The sequence below is a fragment of the Saccopteryx leptura genome, chromosome 9 (assembly GCF_036850995.1).
Source record: "Saccopteryx leptura isolate mSacLep1 chromosome 9, mSacLep1_pri_phased_curated, whole genome shotgun sequence".
NCBI classification, from domain to species: domain Eukaryota; kingdom Metazoa; phylum Chordata; class Mammalia; order Chiroptera; family Emballonuridae; genus Saccopteryx; species Saccopteryx leptura.
In genome coordinates, this window is record NC_089511.1 from 21,304,118 (window position 1) to 21,313,590 (window position 9,473).

A 9,473-nucleotide genomic window follows, 5' to 3' on the forward strand; every position below is an offset into this window, starting at 1 on the left:
GTCCAATTCACATGCTGTTTTCCCCTTTAGACTTTATATTAGGAAATAAATCCATAACATCAAATTTTATGACAACATCTGCTCCGGCTGACATGATTGAAGGGAATCTCACCCGTGCTAGCTTATTCTGTTTCTTAATTTGTTCTTTATCCTACCTGAGAAGCAGCCTGTTTTATCAAGTCTGATACAGAGAATGGAAGTTGCCAGAGCAGAATGCACGGCATGTGTCGGCGTTGATGATGCCAGAAGGTGACTGCAAGACGTCCTCTAAGCCAGCAGTATGGACAGAATGGCTGGAGAGTAATTCCCAGCCATGAATGCCTTTGCCACTTGTGCCCAGGCCAGCGCTTCCAAACGAGCAGGCAGAGCATCTAAGATAAAGTTAGATGACTATATCTAATGTGCAACAACCTTCTTTGAAAAAAAAAAATAACAGTGGTCAAAAAGTATCAGTCACTATGTATTAGGGACTCAGACTCTCATATACCACTGTTCACAGCAACATTAGTCCCCACAGCCAGAAGGCATACAAACCCAACTGTCCATCAACAGTTGAATGAATGAACGAGATGTGGTGTCTTCACACAGTGGAACATTAGTCAGCTCTATACAGGAATGGAATTCTGAGACATGCCACAACGTGGATGAACTCTGGAAACATTATGCTCAGTGAAATAAGCCAGGTGCAAGAAGACAACCATTGTGTGATTCTACTTACATAAACTATCCAGAATAGTTAAGCCGTAGAGATAGAAGTTAGATTCGAGTTTTCTAGGGCCTGAGAGCAGGGCAAGTTAATGCTTCGTGGGTGCAGAGCTTCTGTTTGGGGTGATAAAAATTTTGTAAACGGGGCAAGAGTCAGTAACATTGTAAATGTAATTAATGTCACTATTTTTTATAACAAATTTTTAAATTATATATAGTTATAATTTTATATGTATACATAGTATGTATATATACATATATACGTGTGTGTGTGTGTGTGTGTCCAGGTAAATCCTAAAACCAGACAACCAATATAAAGGAAAACATGGAAGCTATCAGTGGGAATTTAAAAACTAAAGGTAGAAGAGACAATATAAGTAACCGTCTCAGAGCAACTCAGTTCAAACTCTCCCAGAAAGTAAAACATCTGTTCCTCTTGTCTGCCTGAGCTTCTCCTGTGCATGTGGATGTCTGTTTAAAGCACATATTTGTGGTTGCACTCAAGCCTGGGGTGATGGCGCCCATCTTGGGCTGAGCCCCCCCCCCCCGTGCCAGCACACCTGACATGAGAAGAGGCCCCAGCAGCACACTTACGCCCCACCATGCTTCTGCCTGGAAGACAAGTCCTAGCACGATGTCCCATTTCCAGCCTTCCCCTGGCCTTGCTTCCTTCCCACAATCAGAATGTCAGCTTCCCCTACTACATACTAGGTGTGGTGTGTTTTCACTGGGTTAAGGAACGTGAAGGGGACCGTCAGAGAATCTGTGGAATGTAGGGCAGTCTCCTGAGCTCGTGGGCCATGGCTGACCTGCCCACCTCCCAGCCTCCAGCTCCTACTTGCTGTCAGAAGGAGACAAGACTACTTTCTGGAACCGTTATGGGAGCCCAAACCCAGCGCCAGCAGCAGAAGCAGGCAGGCCAGCAGTAAAGTTTCCAGAACCCCAGGGGATAGAATCACATTCGCCAACCAGGTGCTGGGTAGGAGACTTGTGGCTTCCAAACTTCTTGGCCCGAGGCCAGAGTTTCCAGGCCTCCCTCCACCCTTCAGCTCCTTCCCATCATCTTTCCAACCAGAAGCTTGTTAACTGTTTTCCTGTGCTTTTATTCAGATTTCAAGGCACCCTCTGTGTGTTAAACTTCAAAGAAAGTTCGCTGCCGTGAGTGCAAAGCTGTAACAAGTGGAAGCTCCAAACAGCTCTGCTGAAAACGGTTTTTGTTCAAATGAATGGGGCTGAAGCTCTCCCCCCCACTCCTTTCTTTCAAATGAAATTGCATTTGTGTCTGGATCAAGTTGCCCGGTATCAATCCTGAAATTTTTAAAGATGAAAAGCAGAACTAGCCGCACCATATTTAAAATGTGAAATGATTACAAAATGGCACCAGGCCAATGTTTATGAATCATTGAATATGATCATAAAATCATAAAAAATAATCGCCAAAAGGTAAATAAATTACCCAGCTTACTGCTTATTTTCACGGAGGGTCTGACACAAAAGCTGCAGCCATAAATGATTTATACCTGTTTTAACAATAATACTCATTTTACTGAAAGATGGTCAGCACTTGGGCTGCTGTGGGCAACGTGCCAGTTGTCGAAAGGTTAATGTTTCAGCAGCAATACATTAAATTATGAATAATACTGGTCCCAAAATGGAAGGTTATTAGCTCAGTATGCTTAATTAGCCCAGCTAGAACTTTGCCATCAAGTAGCAGTGCCCATTACCGCAGCCCTGGGCGGTGATGGGGGCTGGCAGCCTTGAGATGCTAATGTCCGGGCGGGGGTAGTCAGAGGCCGGAGACGGGTGGGGTGTGTCCTTCCCTCTCTTTCCATCATCCCATGTCCCACAACGAGAGCATCTCAGAAGCTGGTTCTCTGGATTTCGAACTCTCCCATGGTCTATCCAGGAATACTTCCCAGGAAGAAATAGCAGAAATGATTTGGAAACGGTGCACTACTCAGCGTTGTTGATCCACCATGATCCGCTTCCACATTGGCTGTTTATGTCTCAAGCTTGGGACCTACCCAGGTAACGCAAGGCACCGATGCCACCCAGGCCAGGCCATCAGCACTCATTCAACACAGCCGCGTATTGAACAGCTGCTATGTACAGGGTACCTACAAAGTAGTTAACAAGACAAACACGTTTTTTAGATCTAAGGGAGGGGGCAGCCCTTCAACAACCAGTTAATGCATTAATTATAGCCACGTGACTGCTATGAGGGGACAGTTCAGAAGGCTGGCATCTGAACTGGAGTTATAGGGGTTCTTGGAGAAGGTTTCCAGAAGGAAGTGCCATTTGTTCCGATCTCTAAAGGGTGAGTAGGAATTAGCTCGGTGGATCTCCAGGAAAAACTCTTCCGGGCAAGGACTATCATGCCTGAGCCTCCAGAGAGAATGGTGTTAGAGAAAGATGCTGTCTCCCGTGGTCACTGCCAGCTGACAGGCTTCCTTCCATTGCTGAAAAAGGAGGATTGGAAGAGCATTTGCCTGACAGGGCCATAGAGCGCCACTGAGCGCCTAGCTTGCATGGATGCGTGTGCGTGTGCGTGTGCGTGAGCGCGGTGCATGCGTATGTCCATACCTGACCCCACAACCATCCCCGCCCCGCATCCTGGGTGCTCCAGCTTCAGCCTTCAAGTTTACAGCCAGGAGTAGGGCTGGGCTCGCCGGGGCCACGCCGCTGCATCCCGCTGTCTGCACCACCGCCCAGCTCTACTTAGTACTATTAGTAGCTTGTTTTTCTAAGCCCTAAAATTCATTTTCTTTTCCCGCCTTGCTTCCAGAAAAATAAATAAAAGTGAACACATCACTCATTTAAGACGAGGAATGGAATTTAGGTTGCGTTTTTCTTTCTATTTTTATGATTAGTTAGAATTTTCCTGGGAACGCCGCCAGGAGGGCATTATGGTGAGATAATGTCCTGTATTTAATCAGCGCTGCAATGGCGAGCAGCGTTCTGCGGGGAGAAGCCGGGTTAACGCATCCTCCTCTGTCCGGTCTGCTTTCAGGGCGCGGCGGGTTAGCCCACGATGAAGACAAGGCTGAGAGGTGGCAGGGCTCCAGGCTTGTGCGCTGGCCCACGCACGGACAGGATGCAGCCGTGACTCACCCTCTTCATGCTGGACCCATCAGCTCTGGGAGCCCTGCAATCCCCCAAGGAGCTGCGTGAAAAGGGCTCCCAAACTGACCAAAGTGGCCGACCCTGGTCCTGTATCCAGTGGACACTTTTAGCGTCTTCCTCCGCAGCTGCCAGCCGTCTGTTGGCCTGGACGCACTTCCTGCTTTCCGATGTGCATCTCTCCCTTTTGTAACCCAGACACCACGTGTGTGGGGGAAGCACATGCTTCTTAAGTGAACCTGGAAGTCAGCAACAGGTAGGACCCGATCGGCTCCTTCACGCTGCGTGTGCGCGGTCGTCCGGGGACCCCCAGAACCTCTGCGGGACGTGACAGCTGGTAGCTTGCATGTTTCCGCGTTGTTCTTGTTCCCCGAGATGGCTGATCCGTTAATGGAAGAATCCCTGGCAGTGGTAGAATAGAGAAGGATATCTTAGAGAGATGTCTGAGAGAGATGTCTGAGAGACGTCTGAAAGGAAGGAAGAGAATGAGTCGCTGGGGAGAGAGGAGAAAGGATTTAACCTCGAGCGAGGGAGCGGAGAATAGGTGCATGGAGGCAGACTGACCTTTCTCTGCAGTCAGCACCGGTGGCCAGGGAAACAGGAGCACGTGGGGCACACGGAGCCTTTGGCATTTACGGGTGTCCCTATTAAACGCAGGGTCTGTGGGAGCTGTCTGTTCAGGTGAGGGCAGTGGAGAGAACAGGATGCCCCAAGCAACCCATAAATAGCAGGGTGAAGACAAAGTGTTTATTACTTAGCCTCATGAAGCCCATATAAGTGCTCTCCCAGGGTGCGAGAGCCGGAGCGTGTGTGAGCTGGCCCGCGTGTGTCCCGGGAGCAGGCGTCCCAGACCCGCTGTTCGCGCTTGGCTTGATTCGATGAAGGCTGCTATTTGATGGAACGTACTGGAACAGTTCATAGCCAGCCCAGCAAACCTCGGGTGGAGACAGAGCTTTCTTTTTCTCTTTCCTTTTCCTGTTTGCAGTGAGAATGAGGCCTTTCTCTTCTCGGCCCTTTGCTCTCCCCAAAGTTGTCTCACGAGGTCATTGCCAGCTGACAGGCTTCCTTTCAGTGCAAGGTTTGGATGGAAACAATGTCCTGTTTTCTGGGGGGCTGGTAAGGCTCTGGGCCCATTCCTGCCCTAAATTTAAATGGGTTATTGTTTTAGTGAGGCCGTCAGTTTCTGCAGACAATTCAGTCTATGCGGCGGAAGACTTATCCTTTTATATGTGTGTATGTGTGTGTCTCTCACCATATATATACAGACCGACGATACTAAGCAGCAGAGAGGTAGTTCAAGGTCATCATCTTTGGTTTCTGGCCACATTCAGCCACTCACTCGCTGTGTGTCCTTGGGCAAGTTGCATGCCCTCTCTGGCCAGGCCTCTCAGCAGCTGCAGTTCAGACCAATCTGTCTGTAAAATACCTTTTAGTTCAAACATTCTTTAACTCTGTGATGGCATGATATTACGTGACCATGTTCAACAACAAGCTAGAAAGCACTTTCTTGGATGAGCTTCTGCTTCTTGAGGGCTGATTTTTAACAGTGGTCAGGGACACGTGCTGAGTGTTCTACTGGATCTCCTGAACCAAAGATACCGGTTTGTGCAGGTGCCTGGAAAGGAGACAAGATCGGTGTTGAGTTCTAAGGTCCTGAAAATTCCTTGTTGGTGTACTTACCGTTGTCAGCTACAATAATCTTTGTCAGCAGTGGGTAATATTTTGAGAATTAAGAAGCGCTTCCAAAAGCTAACATGCCGGGGATTTCTGAATGAGGACCCAGCTCTGCAAACAATTTCATCTGATGGGGATGACAAATAGATAAAAGCAATTCACCCAAACTGAGGTGGATGGTTCTAGATCATTATTAATAATGACCAAATACAATAATCTCCCGCCCCTGAGGCCGCAAGGGAAGTGGCGGTAGGGTAGTAACCAGACTTGGCCAGGTCTAGCCTCTGGGATGCTAGGAACCCTCTGGCGCCGTAGCCAATCTCGGGATGGTGCTGGCTGGCTCTGCGGAGGCATCGCCAGCACCGAGCTGCGCGCTGGCCTTCCAGGAGGTAAGTCACTGGCGGGGCCAAGGAGGAGATTCCCTGGGGTGCTGCCAGTAAGTGTCTGGGAAGCAGAGCCCTGCAGCCATGAGCTGCCACCGCCAGCTGCTTCACACACCTCCCTGAGGTGGTCTCTCCCAGGCTGGCTAGTCACCATCCTTTTCGAAAGAGCCTGACACTGCTGTCTGCCTGGTTACTGATCCTTTCTGCTTCTTGAACCTCCTCCCCTTCTTTCCTGCTTTTCCTCTGGAAACATTTACTGAACCCACACTATGTAGCAGGTGCTGTGCCAGGTACACAGTACTCACACATTCAAACACATGGTGCCTGAGCTCCAAGTACCTTCCGCCTCATGAGAGAAATAGTCAAGTAGAAAAATAATTATCGATATGGTTTATGTGTGCTGAATTTGGTGACCAGCAAGTAGGAAGCAGGGTCTCAAGGCGACATGTTGGGTAACCGCTGATGGAGAGGGCAAGATATTCCCAGGAGGGGAAACACGGCCTGTTTGGGAATCACGAGTAGAGATTTTGTAGATCGTGCATGGGATGTGAGGAGGAATCGAGGCTGGAGATGAGGTTGGGGCCACCAGCCTCAAAGCAAACACAGCTTGAGTTCAGGAATATTTTTTTTTACTCTTAAATACTATGGACAAATGCCCTGGTCTGGACAGTGGTGAGGGGAATCTCCAAATCTTGCCAGTCATTAATGAGACTTGAAGATCATTATTAAATTATCAGTCTCTTGGGGTCTGCTGCTGGTTCCCTCTGGCTATATGCCCCAGCCCCACACCTCCAGCACGGTGATTGTTATAACCCAGTGGTCCCCAACCTTTTTTGGGCCACGGACCGGTTTAATGTCAGAAAATATTTTCACAGACCGGCCTTTAGGGTGGGACGGATAAATGCACAAAATAAAATTATGTGACCGGCGTAAAAACTGTGGTATTTTTAAATATAACTGTCAAACTTACGAGACAAGTGTCAAGAGTGAGTCTTAGATGGATGTAACAGAGGGAATCTGGTCATTTTTAAAAAATAAAACATCGTTCAGACTTAAATATAAATAAAACAGAAATAATGTAAGTTATTTATTCTTTCTCTGCGGACTGGTACCAAATGGCCCACGGACCGGTACTGGTCCGCAGGCCGGGGTTGGGGACCACTGTTATAACCTCCCTTTCAGAACCTAGGGAGGACCAATGACTGGCCAGTTCTATAGAATTAGAAGAGCAGTCTTCTTGTGATAAGAGATGCTTCTACTAGTAGTTCTGTCTTCTGAAACTGATGTCTCAATATTCTGATCTCCTGAGCCTATATGTTTGACTGCCTTGACTTTCAAGACCTACTGGATAATGTTTTAAACCTCATCAGATATCCTGGATCTGTGGCCCCTCTACTCACTCTGACTTCCCATGCCACCTGGTCCCTAAAGCCCTCTGTGAGTGTGGGACCCTGCTCCTCCCCAGTCCCCCACAGCCCTCCCTCTTCTCCATGCATGGATGCGACACTAAGACAGCCTTCACCCCAGTGATTCCTCTTCTATTCTAGGCTGTATGTAACCATGGAGGTGCTAAGTCCAGGTATAGAAAAAAAAAATCAAAATCAGGCTTGGCTTATAAACTTTTTTTGTCCCTTATCATTTTAAATATTTCCTGATCTTTGAACCACATTAAGCATCATAATGTGTTAGAATTTGGCAAGACTAACCTTCACTACTGAAAAGAGCCCAGACAGACATAAACAAAGTATTCTTGCCCATGAAAGAAGATGCATGAATGCCACTTGCTTAGGGAGTCCCGTGAGGTTCTTGTCAGTCATCCTCCATTTTTAATTAAAGCTGTAATCATCTCTCAAGGGGCATCTGGAGGCTTCATTAAATCAACCAGCTTCCCTGTGATCTGTAAAACTGGTGATGTTTAAAACCTTGGCCATATCAAAAATAATAGCAAGTTGGGGGAAATGTGTCTGTCACCTGGGGACTTCAGGTAAAGTGAGTTCCCCAGGGAAAGACCCAGACCTCAGGGCGCTCGGCACCAAAGCAGCACCCTTTCCAGCGGCAACACTCGCTCAGTGTCCACCTCGCATTCCCGAGTCCTACCGTCTCCACTCACAGCCTTAGAACCTGCTGTGCAGGGCCCTTTGAGGACCAGCAGTGTGGCCTATTGATGCTTTCTGCACAACTCTGCTGAGCCGGGGCTCCTCCATCTGCAGAGCGGAGGCTGCGCTCTCAGGGCGTGACTGAGAATGACGCTGAGGTCAGACCCCTAGCTCTCAGGAGTGCCCTGACCCCTCCCCTTCCCGCAGGCTGCGTGTTGTGCTCCCCCGCCATTGGCTGGGTAGAGCTTCCAGCCTCAGTCCTCTTCTCACCTCACATAGAACCATAGAACTGCTGTCTCCTACAGTGCCTGTCACCTGTGAGTTACCTCACAGCCCCACAACAGGTACAGGGCCCCCTGAGATGGATTAGTCTTTCCAGGTTTGGGGCTAGAGTCATAGCTCTAAACCAGGGATTCCCAAAAGCGGTGCTCTTGATACTTTTTTATTTGAAAAAAAGTTTTACTGGAGATAATTACTATTGACTTTTTTTTTTTTTTTTTTTTTTTTTTTTTTGTATTTTTCTGAAGCTGGAAACGGGGAGAGACAGTCAGACAGACTCCCGCATGCGCCCGACCGGGATCCACCCGGCACGCCCACCAGGGGCTGCGCTCTGCCCCTCCGGGGCGTCGCTCTGCTGCGACCAGAGCCACTCTAGCGCCTGGGGCAGAGGCCAAGGAGCCATCCCCAGCAACCGGGCCATCCTTGCTCCAATGGAGCCTCAGCTGCAGGAGGGGAGGAGAGAGACAGAGAGGAAGGAGGGGGGGTGGGGGTGGAGCAGCAAATGGGCACTTCTCCTATGTGCCCTGGCCAGGAATCGAACCCCGGTCCCCCGCACGCCAGGCCGACGCTCCACCGCTGAGCCAACCGGCCAGGGCCACTATTGGCATTTTGAGCCAGATAAATTCTTTATTGGTGGAGGGAGGCTGTCCTGTGCTTTGGAAGATGGATAGAAGCATCCAAGTGTCCCTTGGGTGGGGCAGAGGCAAAGTCACACCCCTACCCCCAGTTGTGAACCACTGCCCTAGACCTCATGCAGAACAGTTACGTGGAGCTGGGGCTGTGTGGCTTGTGCAGTAGGGGAAGGTTCTGGAGCATTTGTTGAATCTTCTCTGGGCTATAAGAAACAAGAATATCAGACAAGATGTGACCATGAAGAAAGTCACTTGACCCCAGGAAACCACAGGACTTTCCACCATTCATTTATAGTTGTTTACCTGCACTATCTTATACTTCAGATAGTTACAGATGTGTTAGCAGTTGTGATATAGAAGGAAAACTACGTATCCTTGTCCAGCCATCTATGACCTCTCAATGCACTTTGTCTATATCATCTCAAGGGGTCTCATTAAATTTAAACCCTTAAAAAATGTTTGCATGTCATGCAGACTTCGGTGGCTCCGGTAAGCCAAGGTTTCCCAGAAACGCTCTTTCTCATGTCTCGTTTGGCCATTGCCACAGATGCTAGCGAAGTTGTGATGTGCCAGAGACTGTGTCA